Source organism: Leopardus geoffroyi, chromosome X (assembly GCF_018350155.1).
Source record: "Leopardus geoffroyi isolate Oge1 chromosome X, O.geoffroyi_Oge1_pat1.0, whole genome shotgun sequence".
Lineage (NCBI taxonomy): Eukaryota > Metazoa > Chordata > Mammalia > Carnivora > Felidae > Leopardus > Leopardus geoffroyi.
Genome location: NC_059343.1, coordinates 72269619 through 72292218, shown reverse-complemented (window position 1 = coordinate 72292218; position 22600 = coordinate 72269619). Strand labels below are relative to the sequence as shown.

At 36.7% G+C, this 22600-nt stretch overlaps 1 protein-coding gene and 1 non-coding gene across 2 annotated transcripts in view; one reads left to right on the top strand and one right to left on the bottom strand.

The window, feature by feature from the left end:
- The window catches only part of DACH2 (dachshund family transcription factor 2), an 804038-nt gene that overhangs the window by 724638 nt on the left and 56800 nt on the right, over positions 1-22600 (bottom strand). The window lies entirely within an intron of this gene.
- On the top strand, positions 16463-16569 carry LOC123595605. Its single transcript, XR_006711273.1, has one exon. It is a non-coding gene; the product is annotated as a U6 spliceosomal RNA (small nuclear RNA).

Here is a 22600-nt window from a genome sequence, read left to right as displayed (position 1 = left end):
AAGAGAAGGGTAAGAGTATAATTTTCCCTTATCATACATCTCATCTCCTGTGTTGACAAAAGAAATCCTGTTAGTTTTTCTTAGACAAATGTGACCCCAACCTGATATGACACTTTATTTTTTCAGCTGTGCTACAATACCATAAAACCAAGTGCTTTTTAAGCTGCCCTATACTAACTCATGAAATGTTTGTATTGATATCTTCAAGCTTCCAGACATTTAAAAGTACAAGTTTTCTTCATTCCAAGATCCAAGTCACCTAGCTGATTAAATTTTTTGATTGAATTATAAATCACTTGACTGTCTCATACATTCAAAACTGCCTTCATTTTTATAGATGGAAACTTTCAAACACTTCTGAAACAAATACCAATTCTGACTTGGATGGTGCATGGCCTTCTTATGTCCATATTCATTACATGTTTTTTTTTTTTTTAAATCAACCATTAGTTCTTTCACTTCTAATATGATGTTCCTCAGAGAGGGGGAAAACTGTGCCTGCTCCTTTCTTCAGCTATGAATATTCATCATTTAAAACAATTTGAGAACTGGAGTCTTTGGCATCCCGTTTTAGTAACTGCTAGCCATAGAAATTTGCACCTTAGCCTGGATTTATAGCCCTTATTCAGCCATCATGGTCTTCAAAATCCTGGCTTTAAATATCCACCACATAGGGGCGCCTGGGTGGCGCAGTCGGTTAAGCGTCCAACTTCAGCCAGGTCACGATCTCGCGGTCCGTGAGTTCGAGCCCCGCGTCGGGCTCTGGGCTGATGGCTCAGAGCCTGGAGCCTGCTTCTGATTCTGTGTCTCCCTCTCTCTCCGCCCCTCCCCCATTCATGCTCTGTCTCTCTCTGTCCCCTAAAAAAAAAATAAATAAATAAACGATAAATATCCACCACATAGATAGTGAGTAAAAAAAAAAGATACTATAACTATTGTGTCTTCAAAGAAAATCAATAAACCATTCTGTTTGTTCTACTTCATGTTCTTTAATTCATTTCACTTCATTTTAACTACCCAAAATAATTTCACCAGCCAGTAGCCTGGAATGAATCCTTACAAAGGCTGATTGTTATTATCAAATGTGTCCCACCCAAAACTAATATAACACTTTATGTTAAACCATGTTAAGAATTTAAATAAAAACTTTTTTAAAAGATCGGCCTCAGCACTCCCTCCCCCTCCTATTCATAAGTTTTGGCACAAATAGGTTACTTTAGAGCTCCAGACTTTTTTTTTCCAAAGGACAAAACTTGTGAAGCAAAGGATAGACAAATGTCAGATCCAGATTCAAAAACCAAAATACCCACTGAGAAGAATTTTGAATTTTGTAATATGTTTTATAAGTTAAAACTCCCCTTTATGAAAAAAAAAGAACAGGGGGAAAATATCTTTGGTAAATTCTAAAACTAGGTAACTCCCATTCTAAATCTGAAATAAGAACATCCCAAGCCACAAATTACCAGAGTCATGAAAATCAGCTAATTGAAGAACTTTTTTTTTTTAAAGTATTTTTTTTTCAACGTTTATTTATTTTTGGGACAGAGAGAGACAGAGCATGAATGGGGGAGGGGCAGAGAGAGAGAGGGAGACACAGAATCGGAAACAGGCTCCAGGCTCTGAGCCATCAGCCCAGAGCCTGACGTGGGGCTCGAACTCACGGACCGCGAGATCGTGACCTGGCTGAAGTCGGACGCTCAACCGACTGCGCCACCCAGGCGCCCCAGAACTTTTTTTTTTTTAAAGAACACTAGCCTCCTAAAATGGCAACAGGGGACATTAAATATTTTGCAATATTGAAAGTAAACAAAATCACAATAAAATTATTTATTGGAACTTAAATCCAGAATGATATATCTAAACTCACTACACTTCTAGATGCAGGTGATCAGCAAATTTGGAAATACAAATTGGCTCTCATTTTAGAGTGTTCATGAATTTTTAAGTGTGTGAAAAATTCATAATTTTATTGGAGAAATATTAAAGGCAGAGCTCACTAGGAAGTGAACAGCAAGTTATCACTCATTTTGTTAACAAAGAACATCTCCATTCCCTGTCAGTACTGCCAACTCTAACCGATGATTTAGAACTTCACTGAAGGCTATTGCCACACACAGGAACGGACTCTCCAAATATAGGGGTGAAAAGGGAGATGGGGTTGCATTAGATACAACAAAGTAGCTTTGACGAGTAAATTGCATTCATTATTTGTGATGTCAGTAATAAGAGAACTCTTTAGACTTTCTTGAAGGCCATGCATTTTCTTGTTCATAAACTGTATAAAATGGTTGCACATTAAATCATTATTTCAGAAGTATGATTAACAAAATGTTAAACTTGTTGAAAAAATCCAACCGTTTTCAGCATTTGAAGAAATTCTTTACCCTTAAATGCTTTATTAATTATATTTGCAAATTTTGACACCCAATTAAATATAAAAAGAAATATTCCTTTAAAAAACTTGCAATGAGCCACTTCACTTTTTAAGTTATTAACAACCATTTCAAATAGAAAAATAAGGATGATTATTAACCTTATTCTGAAATTTCTAGGTAATTTGGAACATCTGGCATTTGTACAATTCAATGTGGAAGGTGCTCATTCGTGATTAGCAAGTTACAGAATGCATATATATATATATCAGTGTTAACCAACAGATATGTATGGAGTATGTTTCTCAGGCAAGAGATAATAAGCACAGCAGCAAATACAGACACAAGAACCAAATAAAATCCCGTGATAATTCTCAAGATTGTTTTCTGAAAACACATGACCAAAACTTCACAAAAAATCGTGCACGTTCCCAAATAACTTCTTAAAGTTATTTAATTCATCCTTAGATAAATGTGCAAACTTCAGTCAATTTTCAGTTCCTAAGGGGGTAAAAAACAGAATAAATATAGAAATTCACATCATTTCTAAATGGCAGCTTTCTTTCCTATAGGAAAGGCAAAAACCAGAGGAATAGTGCCAAAACAAGAGAAACAACATTCCAAACAATCAGAAGAGACTTATGGATAAAGCTATGAAACTAGAATCTCAAAGAAAACCCTGTTTGATAAATGAAGACACAGCTTACCATGTCATTAAAGCATACAAGCTACATAGCAATACACCAAGGCCCTACTTCTCAAGAGATGGTCAGTGTCTAAAAATGGGAACATCATTTCAGCATTCAATGCTTTAGAATGTGCACCCAATGAAAGATAAGTAACTACGACCCTAACAGTCAAATGAACAGCAAAAGGTTATTTCTCCTTAAAGCTCAGGTCTATTTTTCCCTTTGACAAAGAGACAAACTGTGATATCCCATTCTGTTGGACATTCCCTCGAAAATAGAAGTTGACAAGATGATCTATGAGCTGATAGTAAGCTTGTCATTATAAAGGCCTCGAATTTCTATTTTCTGGTATAAGAAAAAGGTTTTTGTTTTATTTGGTACCAAATAAATGATGGAAAGAAAAAAATGTCCTTTATATATACATACAAAATAATATACATTTACTTACATAATATACATAAGTATGTAAGGTTAATTATAGGCATCAAAATTCAGAATATTCTTGATCTCAGGGAGGGGAATTCATTGCTGCAACATCATGCTAATGCAAGAGACTTAACAAAAAGGAGATCAGACTAAAATTTTAAAAAGCATCAACAGAAACCAAACTCTAGAGGTAAAAAACAAACACTTTTTTTTGAAGTTTGATGTAAAAGGAGGCAAAGTTCTCTAATAAGTACAGTACCTTATACATGAAAAAATATAAAGTTTAACAAAGTGATTATACTTCAATCCTTTATTATGTACAGGATAAATGGCTATAGTGCCAAAGCCGGTGATTATCAGTTAGGTATTATTGAATTCTTACTGCTTACAAAGCAGTGAATCTCTAATTCATCTACAAGTTACATTAGAACCATTTAATAAGGGGATTTCTTTTAGAATACCCTCCACTTTGCAAGCAGGTGCTTGTAGGAGTGCTGACAATACTGACTCCATCTTTAACCCTCCATCTTGTTCATGTCCTCTCTTGAGGCTAGATGTTTTGGGCCCTATGGAGATTAATACACATACCTTAGAAATGCCTGCCAAAGCCAGGATATGGGAAGCCTTACTTTCGCCCTCTGTAAATTTGTTAGAGATAACATAGTCTGTGGTGCCTGTGTGGCTCAGTTGGTTGAGTCATGGACTCTTGCTTTCAGCTCAGGTCATGATCTCATGGTTTGTGAGATGGAGCCCCACGATGGGCTCTGCACTGACAGCACGGAGCCTGCTTGGGATTCTTCCTCTTCCTCTCTCTTTGCGCCGCCCTCACTTGCCTGCTCTCTCTAAATAAATAAGCATTTTTTTTAAAAGAAAGAAAAGATAACATATCTCTCTCCCCTTCCTAACACACAGATGGCTCCAGAGATCTAATTAAAGGTTAACTGTCAATTAGGTACAAGCAAACCCTTTGAGGTGCACATGGACCCTTTGGTCACACTACAATGTCTTTCACATTCCCTCGATCTGTAAAATCTGTGGACTAAGGTCTGAACTTCGTGGAGAATAGCTGCACAGCTCTGGATCATTGTCTGACCAATCCTCTGTCAGTAAATTACCCTGAATAAAACTGTGTAAACTGTATGGAGTCGCGTGCTTGGTTTTCTGGTCTCAAAATGCCTTCTCAGTGGGGACGACAGTCCCTCCTCCCCCACTTCCTCACAGAGCTGTAGGTATTTGGTGGTATGGTTTTTGAGTCAAGTTCACATTGCATCATAACAAAAAATTTGTACCCTCTTTCCTAGACATTAAACTTTTCTCCCTGCTCCCACACATATCACTTTCTTATTATACATTCTGAAGCATTTTATTCTTTTTGTCACTTTCAGATTTGGTCCTTATAAACTGGCCTCCCTTCACACAGGACCAATGTAATTTCCCTTCCATCTTTCATGTCATATTCTCAGACTTTTATTTCCAATGCCCTCCTGGTTGGTGGCCATTTTCCTTGATTTAACTCTTTTGGTTAAGTAGCCTGCTTTGTGTCCCATTTGCTAGTGCTGCATTAGTTCTCCTTTTAGTATCCTTGGATAAAATCATGAAATTAAGTCTGCATTTTGAGACTCTTCAACTACCATTTTACTGCCAGCTTCTTTCTCCTAGTACCATTTCTAGGGTCTTTCCGTTATCCCCAACTGCCTAAACCCTCCCACCCAATGATTGACCCCATGCCCAGTCCCAATATGGTTGTCTTGTATACATTGCCAAAGGAATCTACACTGATTCTACCTACTACAGGTATCTTACTGATACCTACCTTGATCCTGTTCTCGCACTTTTGGCTCTTAGGCCATTTGTTTACATGATGCTGTTAAGCTAGATCTTGCCCATCTTCTTTTTCCAGAATAGTATTCTGAATATATGTGCAGATCCTTACTTTTAGGCATCACAGTTCATCTTCTAGAACTGACCCATTAGCCTCTCACAATTTGAAGCAATAATTTCTAGAGACCCAATCCATCCTGAGAATATTTGAGAGGATTGTGAGAGTTCTATTCTTATGTTTAATACAATTCAATGCATTGTTTTCATGTACAGAAAATTATTTCTTGCAGAGCAGAGTTTGCCTGATATTATGGACTTAATTGTGCCCCCTTAAATTAATATGTTGAAGCCCTAAAACCCAATGTAACTGTATTTGGTGATAGGGCCTTTAAGGAGGTAATTAAGGTTACATGAGGTCATGAGAGAGGGATTCTAATCCAATACAACAGGTGTCCATATAAAAAGAGAAAGACACCAGAGATCTTGCTCTGTAGCAGTGCAAACACACAAAGTAAAGGCCGTGAGAAAACAAAGGGAGAAATCGGATACCTACAAGCCAAGGAGAGAAGCCTCAGGAGAAAACAGACTTTCTGACACCTTGATCTTGGACATTCAGTCTCCAGAACTGTGAGAAAATAAATTTCTGTTGTTTATGACAACAAGTCTGTAGTATTTTGTTATGACAAGCTAGGTAGACAAATACAGCTGGATATAAGTATTACTCTAGTTTGGTATTTATGTTAATAAATATTTGTGTTAAGGGGCACTTGGGTGGCTCCGTTAGTTAAGCGTCCAACTTTAGCTCAGATCTCACCATCCATGGGTTCAAGCCCTGCGTCAGGCTCTGTGCTGACAGATCAGAGCCTGAAGCCTGCTTTAGATTCTGTGTCTTCCTCTCTCTCTGCCCCTCCCCTGTGCTCTCTCTCTCTCTCTCTCTCTCAAAAATAAACCATAAAAAATTAAAAAAATATTTATGTTAACATATGCATATAAATATACCAACTATTGAATGGCAAGGGTCATGAATTCTCTCAAGAAACAAGAATTAGAACTCACTACAGTGCCATATACTCATTTAATTTTTATTTTAATGTAATGGCATTCTATGTCTTAATTTGATCCACAAATTCCATTATATAAAATTTAATGTTGTGCTACAAATTATCAGTTTCAACTTACCAAAGAGTAGTTTGGTTACAGCATTTTTGCACTAAACAACATAATATGAAAAATAATTCCATGGAAAATTCCTTCGGTATCATAAATCCTCTTCTCAGCAATTGCTAAAAAGGTATCTATTTCATATGAAGTGTCCCCCACCTTGAAAATGATGCATAAACTCAGACATTTATTACATTATAAATGCATTAACTCACATTCTGAGTTTGTACAGATGTTTCATTACAAAACTGGCATTAAGTAGTTTGTCACAGTGCCAGTTATTACTAAAATCATGTGCTAAAGAAAAAAATATAATAATGGATCAGACATCTTCTTTCCATTAATGTGTATTTGATGGACATTAAAACTATTTTCACAAGTTCTACAAGGATATCAAAGAATATATGAGAGCAAATCAACCCTGTATGTATTTATTTAAATATCCTTCTATCACATTTCTAGTAATTACAACCGAGGAATAAGGATTAAGGTTTTGTAGGATTGGGGAAGTGTTTCCCTTTAGGCACATTTTTTTTAACAAAATGGAGTTTTAAGCCATATTATATGGACTACAAATAATATAAAAATACTTGTCCTTATTTAAATCTCAGAATTTATATAATGTGCAGATCCTGATGGGAAATCACAAAAAGAATAAAAGGGGATAGTGGAATCCCTTACAAACTTTAAAGTTTCACAACAAAACTGCAGCTTTTGTTCCACAGAATTGTGCTTTATTCTTCATTAGAATTCATGCAATTATTCACTTCAGGTGTATGCCATCAACAATCACACTTTAATACAAAGGATAATTAGAAAGTATTAACATGCAATAAATGTAATAGTGCTGATAACCATAATAAGTTAACCAATACAGTAGAATTCCACTAATTCTCACTAATGACAAGAAAACTTGCTGCTGATGACCAATTTTAGAAAATCAGTAAACATTTTTTTGAAAATGGGTAAACATTTTTCAACAATTGAGGGGAAATTATTAGGCAATTTAATAGTTATTTTAAGGAAACCATTTACATAATCACTAAATATAATACAAAAAGTTAGATAACAAGACAAATACTTATTAATAAGCATTTTTTCAGAGTGCCTGGGTGGCTCAGTGGGTTAAGCATATGACTTCGCTCAGGTCATGATCTCCCAGTTCATGGGTTTGAGTCCCACATTGGGCTCTGTACTGACAGCTCAGAGCCTGGAGCCTTTTTCAGATTCTGTGTCCCCTCTCTCTCTGCCCTTCCCCCTCTCATGCTCTTTCTCTCTCAAAAATAAATAAACATTATAAAAATTAATAAGCAATTTTTCTATAAAATCATTGAAAACCTAAAACCAAGAAAGTTAAGATTTAAATGTTTTTAAGGAGTAACAAATTCATATATTTTTCTTGGATGTTTTATTTACACACTATCTTAGGTGTAACACATAGCATGATATTCATGCCTTCTCCTCATACTGGTTGTGAGACTTTAGGCAATCAACCAAAGCAAGAGTAAGGGAGAGACAGAGATAAAGAAAGAGACAGAGACACAAAGACAGAGAGAGGGAGAGTGACAGAGAGGATTGAAGAGATACACCACTCTATACTTATCTAAGTAATCCTACCTGGAAGCCCATAATGTAATATAATTTCTCTAATTAATATCCTTTATAACTGTCAGACCGCACTTTGGTTGATGGCCCCTGATCTACCTGATCTTGGAATTCCAAGAACCACAGCTAGAAAAACATTAGATATGTCCACCTATGGCAATGTAACCTGAAAAGTTTCCATTACATCATATTTGTTACCTGTATTTACTCTGTTTATAATTCCTAAACACTTTGTTTCTTTTGCTTTCTACATGATCTTTCCTTCTTCATCTACCTGATTTCTTCTACAAGGTTATTAAATTCTTTGTTTCTTTTTCTAAGGTATTAGTATTTCTTTTTTATTAGTTTTATATGTAGTAAGGATCTCAAAATTTCTAATATTTTTGTAGTTTTTATATTATCCATTATTCTTAAATTTAGGGCCATATTTCACTGCCAGTTTTGATTACTGACTTAACTACTATTTTATGCATTTTATATGTGTGTTGATATACTCCCTGAAATACCAGTATACTATTCAAATAAAAAGGTCTTTCATTCTCTAAATAATTATTACTGTCTCAAGTTACTATTGTAAATATTTAGATATGATGAGTGACATATTTTCTGTAGTTTTATTACTAATCATGAATTTAGAGCTTATACATTAATTTTCTAAAAGGGCCATAGGGTAATTCTATTTTTACATTTTTGAGGAACCTCCATAGTGTTTTTCAGAGTGGCTGCACCAGTTTGCATTTCTACCAACAGTGCACAAGTGTTCCTTTTTCTCTACATTCTCACCAACACCTGTTGTTTCTTGTGTTGTTGATTTTAGCCATTCTGACAGGCATGAGGTGATATCTCATTGTGGTTTTGATTTGTATTTCCCTCATTATGAGTGATGTTCAGCATCTTTTCATGTGTCTGTTGGCTATCTGTATGTCTTCTTTGGAAGAATGTATATTCATTTCTGCCCATTTTTTAATTGGATTATTCATTTTTTGGGTGTTGAGTTTTATAAGTTATTTATATATTTTGGATACTGACCCTTTACCAGATATGCACTAGTAGGTATTTACCCAAAGAACACAAAAATACCAATGCACAGGGATACATACATCCCAATGTCTATAGCAGCATTATTTACAATAGTCAAATTATGGAAACAGTCCAAGTGTCCATTGACTGATGAATGGATAAAGAAAATGTGGTGTATACATATGCAATAAAATATTACTCAGCCATAAGAAAGAATGAAATATTGCCATTTGCAACAGCATGGATGGAACTACAGGGTAAAATGTTAAGGGAAATAAGTCAGTCAGAGAAAGACAAATACCATGATTTCACCCATGTGTGCAATTTAAGAAACAAACAAATGAACAGAAAAAGAGACAAATAAAAAACAGACTCTTAAATATAGAGAGCAAATTGGTAGTTGCCATAGGGGAGATGGGTGGGGGGTTGGGTGAAATAAATAAAGGAGATTAAGAATACACTTATTTTGGAGTGCCTGGATGGTATGATATATTCATCTTCCTTATTCTCTTATGAACAGATACTTGGGTTTCCATATCTTGGCTATTATAAATAATGCTCCAATAAACAGGGTGCATATATCTTTTCGAATTAGTGTTTTCATATTCATTGGGTAAAAACCCACCGGTGAAATTACTGGATCATAGGGTAATTCCATTTTTATTTTTTTGAGGAAACTCCAAACTGTTTTCCACAGAGGCTGCACCAATTTGCATTCTTACAAATACTGGATGAAGGTTAAAAGGGCATTTTAAAATTTCATGAATAGAAATTCTGATGCATAATTGTTTTGTTATTAGGTTAGAGTAGAAGAGCAGAATGGGGCCGAGTGGTTTGCAAATTTATTTCATTTTTATTAAGTTTTTTAAACATTTATTTAGAGAGACAGAGAGAGACAGAGACAAGTGGGAGAGGAGCAGAGAGGGAGGGAGACAAAATCTGAAGCAGGCTCCAGGCTCTGAGCTGTCCTCACAGAGCCCGACACAGGGCTCAAACTCACCAACCATGAGATCATGACCTGAGATGAAGTCGGACACTTAACTGACTGAGCCATCCAGGCGCCCCAAGTTTTTTTTTTATTTTAATTTCAGTATAGTTAAAATACGGTGTTATATTAGTTTCAGTGTACAATATAGTGATTCAACAATTCTATACATTACTCAATGCTCATCATGATAAGTGTACTCTTTAATCCCCATCAAGTATTTCACCAATCCCCACACCTACTTCCCCTCTGCTAACCATCAGTTTGTTCTCTATAGTTAAATGTTTATTTCATTCTTAACTTTCCTATTATTTCTATTTCTTTTTAAAGATTCTTTTATTATTGCATTATTCAAAGATACAATTTTGTATTCCAATGCCATATTGAATAAAGTAGTCTCTGTATAGTTATTACGATCCTATTACTTTTCAATGTTTATTAACTATTGCTACTCACTAGTGTTATCTCCCTCCCATTTCAACTACATTAATTTTAACCAAATCCCTCTTGAAAAGCCCCTGGAGGAAAAGTTACAGAGAGGGAAGGAGGCAAACCATAAGAGACTCTTAAATACTGAGAACAAACTGAGGGTTGAATGGGGGTAGGGGAGAGGGGAAAGTGGGTGATGGACATTGAGGGGGCACTTGTTGGGGTGAGCACTGGGTATTGTATATAAGCCAATTTGACAATAAATTATATTTTTAAAAAAAGAAAGAAAAGTCCCTGGAGCAGTATTTATTGAATTCAGCATTCAACCCAATATTCCTTAACACAATTAAAAACTACCAAACAGGTATTCAGAAAGACACCTATTTCCAAAAGTATGAAACTTTCACTTATATTTTCTAAAGCCATGATATCTCCATGGCAACATTTGCTGGTCTCAACTTGTCTATATATGCTCAAATACTGCATCAAATTTCAGATCAATAATATATTTAAAGGTGGTTGTTATAATGCACACAAAATCATTATATGGCTGGACAAGTTATTAATATACATAACTTAGAGTTTGATAAGTATATACCGATTTGTTTATTCAGAAATGGAGGAAATAATCATTGGATATAGTGAAATTTTTTCTACTTATAGAATATAGAACCACATAGTCATATCTGAAAACTGCTAACAAAGTTGCCAAAAGGAAGTAACACTGTAATACTCAGATATGGCTCATTTACAATTATCATAAGTTCTTTTGAGTCTAACACATGTCAAACTGACTTCTTTTCTTGTAGGAATATGAGTCATGATCTATCTGTACTCTTGTCCAGTTACTTCAAATAGCAGAACTCCCCTCACATGCTATCAGGAACATAAGGACCTGGCACTTGTGTCTATATACCCTTACCAACTGCTTCTCAAGCTACTCAGTTAATTAGTAAGGGGCAGGTGCTCAGAAACAAAGTGGCACAGACCTCAAACAAATGTAAACTCAATCAAAGGGAACTAGATGACTAGCAGACACAAGTCTATGGAAGGAAGACTTCCTTTTTATCCCATACTCTTTTGTAATTTTTCTTAACACATGCATCCATTACTTATTCAAAAAGAATGAGCCTCAATTTTATAAAAGGCTATGTATATTCTGCAAGATAGGATAGTAATCCATTACTTGTATATGATTAGATATTATTAAAACACTTAAAATTATCTTGCATAGTTTTAAAAATAATACATATTAAATTTTGCCATTACTGTTTTGCTTAGCAAACTCTTCCCATGGAGGGTACCAAAAAAAAAAAAAAAAAAAAACAAAAAACAAAACAAAAAACAAAAAACAAAAAACGAAAAAAAACCTTCAGTTCATCTAGGTAATAAGATGTCAAGAATTCTTAAATAGAATTCCTGAGATTTAACTCTACCTTTTCCTCAGATCCACATATTCTAGAGATGTGCATCCAATTTGTCAACTATGTAATTTATTTCCACAAATTGTAGAGGAATAAATGGAGAAAGAAATATCTCCAATAAGAAGAAAACAATGTAATTTTTTTATGTTATGAAATACTTATTTTTTTAATATGAAATTTATTGTCAAATTGGTTTCCATATAACACCCAGTGCTCCTCCCAACAGGTGCCCCCCTCAATGCCCATCACCCACCCTCTCCTCCCTCCCACTCCCCATCAACCCTCAGTTTGTTCTCAGTTTTTAACAGTCTCTTATGCTTTTGCTCTCTTCCACTCTAACTTTTTTTTTTTTCTTTTCCCTCCCCCATGGTCTTCTGTTAAGTTTCTCAGGATCCACATAAGAGTGAAAACATATGGTATCTGTCTTTCTCTGTATGACTTATATAACTTGTGATTATTAAATAAAGTTAATGTAATTATGGGTATACTGGGAGGGACTGTAACCAAAATGAGAGAGGAGAAGTGAAACTATCTCACTCTCTACATCTTGTGCCATATCTTGACATCACAAGTGCTTTCTTCATAATTTAGTATTAATTTGTTTTTTAGAATGTTAATAACTTGAATAAAATAAATTTTATGTTTAACACAATAGGTTTAGGTTTCTCTTTATTTTTTACATGATAAGAGTGCTAAACGACTATGCATTCCCCTCTATTCAGCTAAATAGATGCAAGAAAATTCAGTTCAACCACAAGGTCCTTCACTGTGAACCCAAATGATTCCCTATGAAAACCATGAAAGCTACTAATTTTCATCATTTTGAATCTTAATAGACCAGATGTAAAATCACATATAAATTTCTGAATTCAATAAATCATTCTATGCCACTATAAGAGGAATGGTTCCTCCAAAAGAAAATGTCCATCAAAAGATGCATGGATAAAGAAGATGGCAATCAAAAAGAATGAATTCGTGCCATTTGCAGCTATGTGGATGGAACTAGAGGGTATGATGCTAAGTGAATTCGTCAGAGAAAGACAAATATCATATGACTTCACTCATATGAGGACTTTAAGATACAAAACAGATGAACATAAGGGAAGGGAAGCACAAATAATATAAAAACAGGGAGGGAGACAAAAACATAAGAGACTCTTCAATATGGAGAACAAACAGAGGGTTACTGAAGGTGTTGCAGGGGAGTGGGATGGGCTAAATGGGTAAGGGGCATTAAGTAATCTACTCCTAAAATCATTGTTGTACTATATGTTAACTAACTTGGATGCAAATTTAAAAATAAATTAAATAATAATTTTTTAAACTGTAAAAAAAAAAATCAGAATAAAGATTTTTCCAATTATATGCCATGTACATGTCAAGTGTTGTGTTTTTTAAGATCTCTAAAATGAGATAAAGTGGGTAGGGAGAAAATTGAGATTATTACTTCAGAGAAGCCAAAATAAGAATGCCCAGAAGCCATCAAATGCCCAACTCTGCTGAGAGATGAAAGAAAATAAGGAATAGTTTGGAGTTAACTTTTTTTTTTCTATTTGGTAAAAACAAACAAACAAACAAAACACACCTTCGTATATAAGGATGAGGAAGAGTAGTACACTGTATGTAGCTTACATAAAGAAGATAATTTTACATTAAACTAAATAGAAGCAAAGGAGGAGGTCTAAAACTAATACAGAAAACTCTCTGGATTTCATTTTATTTGTGACATAGATGTGCATCCATGGAAATAAACTACTCTTTAACTCTTTAACTACTCTTAAACAGTCACAGAGAAACACTTTAAGACAGTATTTTAATTCTATCAACATTCATTAAATGTCTTCTGCATGTACTGTGGAGATCACTGACTTATCCATACTTACTTGGCTAGAGGCAAAACCAAGTAACTAGATCCACCAGTTTCATCCTTCTTCTGACAACATCAAACTTAAGATAGCAATTTGTGAGCCACCCACCCATGAGTGATTACTGAAGCTGTTAGAATGAAAACTCAGAAGACCAGATAGGTTTTAATATGTATGAGTTAATCATATAATAGAAAAGACTGAATTCTTAGCTCAGGAGTTCAAATTTAATACTAAAGGCAATTAAAAATCACTAAAAGAGGGGCGCCTGGGTGGTTCAGTCGGTTGAGCGGCCAACTTCGGCTCAGGTCATGATCTGGCGGTCTGTGAGTTCGAGCCCCGCGTCGGGCTCTTTGCTGACAGCTCAGAGCCTGGAGCCTGTTTCGGATTCTGTGTCTCCCTCTCTCTGCCCCTTCCCCGTTCGTGCTCTGTCTCTCTCTGTCTCAAAAATAAATAAACGTTAAAAAAAATTTTTTTTTTTAAAAATCACTAAAAGATCCACTAAAGATGGGGCGCCTGGGTGGCTCAGATGGTTAAGACTCCAACTCTTGATTCTCACTCAGTTCACGATACCCTGGTTTGTCAGATCGAGAGCGGTGTCAGGCTGACAGCACAGAGCCTGCTTGGGATTCTCTCTCTCCCTCTCTCTCTGCCTCCCCCTCCACATAAATAAACTTAAAGAAAAGATTCACTAAAGACTCTTAAGGAAAATAAAAACAGCAAACTATACAAATTTTTTAAATGATTATGCTAGAAGCAATATGAAGGTAATCCAGAAGAATAAGGGACTGAAAAAGCCAGAAGGCAATTCCAACATTATAGTTACTGTGTGTTAGGGTGGACTAGAAATGCACAGTAGGGAAGGGGAAAAAAGGGGAAAGGGGGGGGTCAAAAGGCAGTAAAGTTTGAATGAGAATCATAAACTTGTAAAATGGAATCATACTGCTATACACAATTATAAAAAATATATACAATTACTATATATACAACTAATATTAATATAGACAATTATGAAGTGATTTAGAGATGAGAATTCTAAGCCCAGTTTGGAGGTATATAAACATGACTAAAGGCAGCTAGAATTCTAAGACCGGAAAGACGAAAAGCCATTGTTTCTAGAGTTTGAGGATCATTTTTGAAGAGGTAATAGTTTTAAGTCATGATCTCTTTAAGGAAGTAAATATAGAGGTAGAAAAACAGAGCCAACAATAGAATTTTTTATTCTTTAGCTATGGAGGTAACAGTGATGAAGAGTGATCAAAGAGACCTAAGAAAACCAGAAAATTATATTGTTACAGAAGGCAAGAAGAAAGATTTTCAATCTTTTCAAAAGCTGCAGAAAGCTCAAGGAAAATAAGACTGGAAAAAGATCACCTGAGTTTTTCAGTTTTCCACTAATATGTAAAATTTATGAGGTTATAATGAAAAATAATTCCTCCTAAAGGATAATGACTATTACTGATTACATTTATAAAAACAAAAAAATATGATTAGCATATAATTCCATAAAGCGTGATTCAAAAATGTTATGAGCAAAAGCAGTATTATTTGGAAAAGTTTATATCTAAATAACTAGTTTGGATGCACAAATTCTGATGTGTTGATTAAATAACACATTGTAGACGTAGATATACTTCAGTGACTAATCTACCTTTATTTCTTTGTTGAGCAGTAGCCTGTTAATTATGCTCATTCTTTTTCTGAATCAACTTCTTTAAAGTATTTAATTTTGGTTCCTCAGTCTCACCATAGCAAATGGAATTTATTCCATTTACTTCTATTTTCTTTAGAAATTGGCCTTGGAGACTAATAAAATGCTGTCAGGAGATTACACTGAAAGAATATAAAGAGAGTGTGTAAATGCATATAAATAAATTTTGTTCTATGGAAGTAAGTCACACACTTCGAAGTAGGAACTGACTCTTGTGCCTCATGGTAAAATTCTGTGGTAAGAAAACTGTGATTTTAGCCATTTGACCTTTTAGTGTGCTTGAGCTTCCCAAAATACAGATCGTACTACCATGAGAGCATTTACCCATTGCCTGAAAACATACACTTGACATTTGTTTGGTGGAACTTAACCTATCTAAAATGAATAAGATGAGAAGTGAATCTTCTACTTGAGGGGAAAATATAGAAGTCTGTATACAGGGGCACCTGGGTGGCTCAGTCAGTTGGGCGTCTGACTTCAGCTCAGGTCATGATCTCACAGCTTGTGAGTTCGAGCCCCGTGTCGGGCTCTGTGCTAACAGCTCAGAGCCTGGAGCCTGCTTCAGATTCTGTGTCTCCTTCTCTCTCTGGCCCTCCCCCACTCACACTCTGTCTCTGTCTCTGTCTCTCTCTCAAGAATAAATAAACATTAAAAAAATTAAAAAAATAAGTCTATATATAGTTTATAATGGTAAATCCACAATAGAAAAAAAGCAAAAGGAAAAAAAAAAGGTTTCCCACCTAAAAATATAAAACCACAAAACAGGGGGAAAAAACGGATAAAGCCTGCTTTAATTATTATTTAATCTTTATTAACCTCCAATTTAAAAAAGTTTCAAGTCGACCTGGTTTGATAAATCAAATAAAATCTTAGTTTTAGGAATATATATACATTAGTTCTACATTATAGTAACACAATTTAGGGTGCTAAATTTATTCTAAAATAGTCACATTTGTGCTCGCTTCAGCAGCACATATACTAAAATTGGAATGATACAGAGAAGATTAGCATGGCCCCTGCACTAGGATGACACGCAAATTCATGAAGTGTTCCATATTTTTCTGAGGGTTGATAGGAGGTGGGGGGAGGGGAAAGTGGGTGATGGGCTTTGAGGAGGGCACCTGTTGGGATGAGCACTGGGTGTTGTATGGAAACCAATTTGACAATAAATTTCATGTATATAAATAAATAAATAAGTCACATTTGTCCTTAATGATAAAATCCCCTCATCTGAAATACAGAAGACAGATATTAGTTAATAAAATCCAGTATAAATAAAATATAATAGTATTATTATAATAGTATAATATAATAGTATAAAGTAGTTTAATTAGTTATTGTTCTATACATGCAAACAAATGCAGATATAAAAGCCTCAGTCTATTTATGCTAAGATTTTCATTGTAGACTGTATAATACTTTTTGCAGAAAACATTACAATACTCACACAAAAAATTGCAGTGCCAATGCCCGCCAGCTCTTCAGAAGTAAAAGTAAAACAAGAAAGAAATACAATAAGATATAAGGTTTGCAAAAGAAAATTAGTTAACTTCTTTTCAAACTGACTTGACAGAAGCACACTAATAAATACCAACATCTAGTCTCAGAATTAAGGCTTACTTTAGAGGAAAAACATAAAAATATACTTGAGTAAAAATAAGCAGTAATTTATAAGCAGCAAATAACCACAACAGCAAACTTTTTGTGTGTAGCAAGAATGTAGCTTCCACCCCAACAATGTATCTCAAATGACTTCATTGTGTTCTAAGCACAGATAAAATACTTTTCGTTTGATTATTTCTTTTAAAAGCTCCTTTTTGGGGATTCATCAGAAGAGAAAAGCCCCAAGGTCACCTATCAATAACAGAACAAACCCTCCGTAAATCAGAGTGCTTCACAAATAAATTCCTCATCAGTAATTAAAGCTAGGCTCTCTGGCCCTATGTTATCAGCTCATCAAATTCATTGCTCATCTAGAATAACAGATCCACATCTGCAGTCATTACAGCATGCCAGATAAATCAGTCCTCTCAATGATGCTTTGAGCCATCTCTGCTCCCTTTTAACCAGCCCGATATTTATTTCCCCCTGACATTTCTGACATTCTATTTACTGTAGGCAAATGGAACTCATATGGCACCTTGTAATGGCTTTACCAAATCCCATTGTGGAGCATATCTTAGAAGACTGATGGTTGCAATAAATAAGGTTTTATGGTGTAAGTGTGTGCTTCCAACTTTTTTCTCCTAGAATTTGACTTCTGCTGCAAAGGTTTATTACACTTGATTGCAGGTGGAAGACTAGTAGCCATTTAGAGCTTTGTTAACTAAAGGTCAGCAAAAAACTTTTGAGCTGATGTCAGCGTTTCTTGTCTTTCTTTTATTTTCTTTTAAATTAATTCTCTATCAAAGGAATCCTGAACAGAAGTTTGCAGAGTCAAAGTCCATAGACTAACAACAATAAAGCTACTACTAATTCATTCCTTTGCTTTTTAAGTTTTTTTTTTAAATTAAAGTATCACAAGGTTAAAAGAAGGTTTTAAAATTATCATTCTTAAAAGGATATAACCACAACTGAGAAAAATTAGACACATTCTAAATGCAAAAGTTCATGCATTTTAATATAAAATAGCTTTTGTGAACATGAAGTAACAAGCAATTCAAGGAAAATCTAGATGGTAATCATGCATGGGTATTTTTAAAGAGCCCCTCCTTTTTTTTATCTTCATGAGTGAACCAATACTGTGAAGAAAAATAAAACTGGAAAATTTAACAGTTGTGTTACTCTAGTAAACCAGACAAATTTGGGGTGGCTCTGCACAAACTGTTCTTCACTGAGTTGCACTATCTTTCTTGGCAGCAATTATGCAGGGCTCAAAGAGACTTGTATTAAATTAATGAGACTAGCATTAAATTAATATCACAATGTTAGTGGAGCTCACTGTTGGCATATATTAAACTTATTTCTTTATGCCACAATATTTGAAAGAAGAACTATCAACTTTTTTGTTCCTTTCTTTTCTTCATGAGCACAAAGCTAAAGCACATAGTAGGTTGTGAATGCTGAGATTAACTTCTGAATACTGATTTAAAAGGACACAATATAGTCTTTTCCTTAATGAAAATTCTGTATTTATCACTCTATTATTTGTTCGTACAGATTCTACTGCTCTCAGAAGCCAAAGTTTGAATACATTGGATTTTTAAATAATGCCTAAAGCATCAAGTTGCTGGGCCATGATACACAAGTGGAAGGAGACATGGCCCTACCCCCTTAAGCCTCCTGCCACTCAAGTCAAGCAGGGGGAAAGAAACACAAATTCTAAGTTGAAACTTTTAGGAAGCTTGTGTTATCTGCACTGAAATTGAAATTATGCATGATTTTTCTTAGGACTCCAAGGAGTACAAACAATAAGGATATTCTGAGCAAGACAAATCTGCCTACTATAAAGATAGAGTAAATCACATAAAGCCCTCTGAAAAATAAAATATTTCATTTCTGCCTTCACTTAACACTGTACATATCATTAACCTCAAGGTAAACTCCAATTTTGATTGATCCTGTAAATTAAGGAAATGTCATGCAAGAAAACAACAAACTTGGCTTGAGAGTTTGTATTTATAGTGGGCTACATTGGATCAACAAACTCATCATTTCCCTTTACACACACCATGAAAGGTGTTATTCATTCAAAGGTCCATAAGGGACCATTCATCCCAGACATTCTTTTCTAATCTTGATTGGCTAATGAAGCTAATCATAAGAAAAAAACTCCCTTGTCTTTATAAACTGTTGCCTTGCCGGTAGCTGAAAGACAGAAACCCTAAAATAAATGATGTCTTAAAGACTGCAGATGAGAAAACTGAGATGCCAAGGAGTGGAGCTGATGTGCCCAAAGTCACATAGCTAGGTAATGGATGAATAGTAGAAACTAAGACCCAGTAAGCACCTCAAGCCTCATTCCTATGAAATAGTAGACATGATCATTAATAGTTTCAACTGTCATGCTTTGTTGGGCCCTGTCAGCATGCTGCTTTCTTGCACTGTACCTGAAGCAGCAGCAGGACTCAGTTGAAGAAACTTATGATCTCTACTTCTAAACCTCCTACAGCAGGTACAGGGAAGTGCCACTTTTGAACTCTCAGCACTAAATTCAATTCCTGGCACACAGGTGGAGTTCAGTAAATATTAGTTGTTTTGGGAAAATGAATAAAATTTTACATCATAAGATGGCCAATGGGACTAAAACAAGCTCTGGTCTCTAGCTTAGAGACCCCTCTTCTGGGTTCTTCTTGCCCTGTTTGCCGCACGAGCGAAAACCCCACAGATATGGAAGCTGACAACTATAAATTACCCTTCCCACTTGCATTCTGCACTCAGATCTTTGGAGAAACATTCTCCTCTGAGCCCACTGGTGTTAAATAAATCTCCAATCCACCAAGATCTCCGAGTGCCACTTGGTTTTTCTGCCAGCATTTCAGCCTGGTTCCGTAATATATTTGGTTCCCTGACAGGGAAACCCAACCACGCTGGCCCATATGTTGCCACCGGTTTGGAAGAATGGCGAGGCGGTGACAGAAGGAGGAATCGCAAGGGAGAAGGTGCGCCCTGCCTGAATTTCAGCAGTCTCCCACTGGGTCGCCTCAGGCCAGCCCAGCTCTGCCGTTCCCGCCAGACTCGAGGAGACTTGGCAGGTGAGGACCTGGACCCGACGTCAGAACCGGTAAGGCTGGGGCCCAATCTAGTCAGGCCCACTCACAAGAGTGGAAGGGGGACCTGATCACTCCCCGGAGACCTCAGAAGTCTCACAGGTAGGAATTCTATGGGAGGGAATGTAATAACCTCTGGTGTGTATGTGAGTATGAGTGTGCAACTCGGTCTAGCTTGCCTGCCGAGTTCAATTCTGTGGCTCCACAGGCAGGCACCCTTAAGGTCCCCAAAAGCCCATGAGTCTGAGTGAGCCCATCTGCGATTCCGTGGTGAATGCCACACAGCGTATGGCGGCATTGGAATAGTTTCTGATCATAAGTCACAAAGCTGAGACCGCTACAGCTAAGCGCCACCTAAGTTCCTTTGGGACACAGCCAGACAGGCATCTGACTCATCTCCTCATTAGAGGGGGTACCCCTATCCCTCTGTCTATGCGACTCTGCCTCACGGGAATATTATGGGGTTGGGACAGACCAAAGAAGGGTTTTTTGGGAGACTATGGAATTAAGATAACCCCCAGCACATTGAGGACCCTATGTGAGTTAGAACAGCCCACTTTTGGTTTAGGAGGGCCCTCTGAGGGAACCTTAGATGTCCCAATGGTCCACTGCATCTGGCATGTTGTCTCCAGAGACCAAGGTCACCCTGATCAATTTCCATACATCGACTTCTGGCTTGAAATTGCCCAAAATCATCCGCCTTGGGTGTGATTCATCCATAGCAAGCAGAGCCAGGCAAAGGTTTTAGCTGCTTTATCCAGAGACTCACCCAGGGAGCCAAAGGAGCAACCCAACTCTCCCCTAGTGTTTGCAGGACACTGGCAGGAAGATCCTGTCTTTCTGCCACCTTATGACTCACTGGGCTCCCTCCTCCCTGATCCTGAGCTTGAAACTCCTCCCCCCATCTGTCTCTCCACCACTGCCGCCCTTGTCTCCTCTCCCAGACCGGACCGGAGAACCCTCCCCCACAAGAACCAGCAGCCAGATTGCACCCTTGGCCAGGTGCAGGAGCTCTCCAGATGCCGGTCAACATCTGCCAGTACCAAGAGGCTCTCCTCCAGGGGATCAGAACAGGGGCTGAGAAGCCCATAAATATTCCCAGCAGCAAGGAGATTCCCCCAGGGATTATTATAAGAGACTATGTGAGGCTTACACACTGTTTGCTCCAGAGGCACAAAAGAACCACAACAAAAGGGGGGAGGCCCAGAACCTCCTTAGCAAGGGGTCAGTGAGCCTACTGCAAGGAAAAAGGACATTAAAATAATAAATGTCCCAACCAGGGAAAGTCCCAGAAACCCAGCCAATACCAGGAGGAGGAACCTCGAGAAGGGGACCTTATTGGTCTGGCTGATATAGAATCAGACTGAAGGAGACACTGACTCTCTCTCCCTGTTCTTCTGCCTAATAGATGTGAGGGATTCCCCCTCATTTCCCAGGTTAACAGCTGTAATTGGAGCCAACTGTGGTTAGTCTACCTCGGGATGGGGACTTTAAGGAATGTTCCCAAGCAGTTGCTGAAACTCCATTTGTTTCAGGGAAATTCCCGGTCTTCTCTGGCCTGATGTGGACTCCATATTTCCATTTTGGTGGAAAAACAACATGGTGTCTGCTCCTCTGTCTGAGTAAAGGTTTTGAATTAGGTTTTCCTTCTCTGCCTTCTACTGGCACCTTGCCTCTTCTGCCTTCCCCTCCCCCTGCTGTTTCTGCACCAACTTGGGTGTGGTCTACATAATTGGTTCCTATACCTTCCTCAGTGCCTCAGGCACCATTGGCTCCTCCTCCCATCCTCAAGGTCAAGGAGTCAAGTGCACCCCCTTGGATATCTAGGTCTTTTCCAAATAGAATGAATTGCTAAAGCTTTGATTACTGAACACAGGTTTGTGTTTTTAACTTCTTATTGCAGAGAAATTAAGGCTATTTGGACCTATTGGAAAACATGCTTTGTACTTAATTGGTTCATGAATTTACCATCTAAAAAAATTCTGGTGTAAACACCTCTCAGTTGGTTACTAACTCCTCAATTGGAGACTAAGGTTTCCTAAGAGTTGAAATTCTGCTAAGTGTACTTAAGACTGATAGAAATAAGGAAAGCAACCCTGTATGTAGGAAAGTAGGAGGTATGTAAGAAAGATATAAGGAATGGAAATACATTTTTGTTGAGGGTAGAAGAAAGTAATTTTATCTTAAATGAGACTGGTTATTTGGAGAGAAATGGCTTTGGGACAAAGTTTGAAGGCAAAGGAAAGTTGTAGAAGGTTCATGAAGAGAAATCTTTGGAAAGGAATTTTATGTGTGCTCAGGATGGACTAAGGTTGAGATGAATGGAATTTTAAAAGTACACTGGTATAAGGTTGAAATTCTGCTTTTCTCTCTGCTCAAATGT